This window comes from Carex rostrata, chromosome 15 (genome assembly GCF_964058835.1).
Source record: "Carex rostrata chromosome 15, lpCarRost1.2, whole genome shotgun sequence".
Classification (NCBI taxonomy): Eukaryota; Viridiplantae; Streptophyta; class Magnoliopsida; order Poales; family Cyperaceae; genus Carex; species Carex rostrata.
Window position 1 is genome coordinate 2250985 of NC_135932.1, and position 2776 is coordinate 2253760.

General features: G+C 32.6%; 1 long non-coding RNA gene across 1 annotated transcript; it reads right to left on the minus strand.

The window, feature by feature from the left end:
- Nucleotides 1-697: 697 nt before the first annotated feature.
- LOC144566401 (uncharacterized) lies at nt 698-2215 on the minus strand. Its single transcript, XR_013515185.1, has 2 exons — nt 912-2215; nt 698-770 (listed from the first exon to the last, which is right to left on the minus strand). It is a non-coding gene; the product is annotated as an uncharacterized LOC144566401 (long non-coding RNA).
- Between the last annotated feature and the right edge of the window lie 561 nt (nt 2216-2776).

A 2776-nucleotide genomic window follows, 5' to 3' on the forward strand; every position in this document is an offset into this window, starting at 1 on the left:
AAAGAGTATGAATTATGCAATAACTAAACAAATACTGAGTTCAAGATAGGAATTGGTTTTATGCTAAAAGTTAACTTGATGATGAAATTATTGGAAGTAATAGCTTTGAGCAAACTTATGCTGTGATCTCAACGCTGGTGCACTATTCAGATATTCAGGTTTGAGTGAGTCTATGGTACTATGCATATTACGATTTGGTCCGTAATACAGTTCAATATTTGACTTTTCAAAATTCTAATGGTCGATCCGAACTGTTCATCTTGTTCTCCATATTAATATGTGTTTGGAGACTAAATTTTACATTTTTTGAAATTTGTTTACTATTTTTTTTTAGATTTATTGAATATCAATGGTCCAGAATTTTCAGATCAAGTGATTTTCTAAATATTTAAAAAAATAGTAAAAAAATTTCAAAAAATGTAAAATTTGGTCTCCAAACACATATTAATATGGAGAACAAGATGAACGGTTCGAATCGACCATTAGGATTTTTAAAACTCAAATATTGAACCGTAGCACGGACCAACCCGTGATATGCATAGTACCATAGACTCACTCGAAATGAATTAAAATTTTCTCAACATCCAGAATAAATAAAGAACATGCAAATTGGTTAACATATGCTCAATTTAAAAAATATATAATGAAGTATGCAAGTACTATTTACAACAGGCAAGGCACACATTAAGATATCCAGTTTCAATTAAAGCGTACCATTAAGGGTTTTCTACTTGCCGAACAGAAAACTCATCTTCAAATAGCTGCGAGTCCTTTAAATTTACAAAATTAAAGAAATTAAATGGAGGAATTAATCAGATTCTAATAATAAGTTAAAAAATACCTCGTATAATAAAATGATAAAATTATTGGAAACTACCTAACAAAAACCTAGAGTAAAGAATCATTGTTACGTCATGAGACAGAGCTTCTTTCGCAACTTTCTTAGCTTGTGCTTATTCGTCACTCTTTCTCTTCTTCTTCACACTGTTAGCCCATACCGCAGGATCGACGCTACCTCCATGTTCTCAGGTGCTGCCCGTAGCTTATCGACAGCTCCGGTAGCTATTCTTTCACAAATAGGTCTAAAACAGCCAACAATTGGGATTGTGTACTCGGTGTGGAGAAATGGAAAAGTAATACCATGCATTTCCCATCAGTATTAGAAATCAAATCAAATTTTTATTATTATTTAAACAAAATTAAAGAGATTCTACATTAAAATTATGACTTTCAGTGGACCACTTTTAATAATATTCAGATTTCTAAGAAAAAATATATAGTTAAACGCAAGAAGTTAGAAAGTACCTGAATCCAATTGGCTAGGTAGCTTTGCACATCACAATTGTCAGACTATCTTTCGTTGTGATTCAGTGTTTAAGCTCGCCTAGTACCATGTTGAAATTTAGAAAGAATTTTGTAAAAATAACAAATTGACCTCTTGATACATACAATCAACATAAAAAATAAATTTTGTAGAAATAACAAATTATTTGTCACACAATCTATCATTACGATTTGGCGTTGTCCTGGCAGCAAGGTTGCATCTCTCACAATATGTGAGCACACTAAAACTAAATGTGCAATAAAGTGACTGCTCTACACCTGTTTAAAACATTAATTTCAAGACATCTGTTTCTAATACTGATGGGAAATGCATGATATTACTTTTCCAGTTTTGCCCCTATTCCCCTCAAGACATCAATGTTTTGATTAAAATTCAGATTGATCGAACAAAACTGGACGGTCAACAGTAATTCTTACATTTATTTTAACAATTTAGAAGCTCTTTCATTGACATCATGCCATTCTTTGAGAAGGAACAAACTTCCCTACCAGCGTACCCTTGTACCCTGTTAATTAAGTATACTGACTATACTCTCATTATCTATTACAATATACATTGTTTTCACCATTTATGCAGTTCTAAGAGGTTAAGAGGCTTTGATATTGCTTAATTAAGAAAATTAAAAATTAATGTCTTCACCTACATAGATCCATTCCAATCTGACCGAATGAAATCTTACAAAATTAAATTCTTAAATGGATCTTATAAAACTCACAGTCACAGAAGAGATGGGGGTTAAGAACACACCATTTTTTGGCCAAGTTCGGGAGCAATGTCACCGAATGCCTTGTGAAAACCCGGGATGCTTCCACACAAACAAATCGTTCTAAACTTGCTCCCACAATATAAGCAAAAGAGGAGGAATACTAAAAAATTCACAAAAAAACGATTATATAATTAAGAAGCAAAATTCTCTTGTTTCCATGAACGTAATTAGCAAAAATTACAAGAACAGAAAAGTAAAATTCTCAGATCAAATATTTGGGCATTAGGAGATGGTGTTTTGGAATGTAAATCGATCATAGAGGGGAGATATAATGAGAAGATATTGGTTTAATTAGTACTTGAAGGGGAAGAGGGTTCCTTCTCTCTCTCTCTCTGCGGAGGTCCTTAATGAAGAATGGAATAGCGTAAATGCAACACGTAGCAAGGAGAAAATACGTGCCAAATATGGAAGGAGGAGGAGAGGACAGCTTGCAAAAATTCAAACATATTCGAGAGACAGAAGTCAAACGTCATAGGAACACATCTGTAGTCTTTGATTTTTTATCGAACGGTTAAGAGAGGGAGTCACACTGTTCATACTATAGTACCAATCCATTCAAAATTAATGTATTATAAACTAGAAAATATAAAAAATTTGTACATAAACTCATCACTCATAAAGTAAATCAGTTTGAATGATTTGAATTAATCGTTGAAGCACTAATG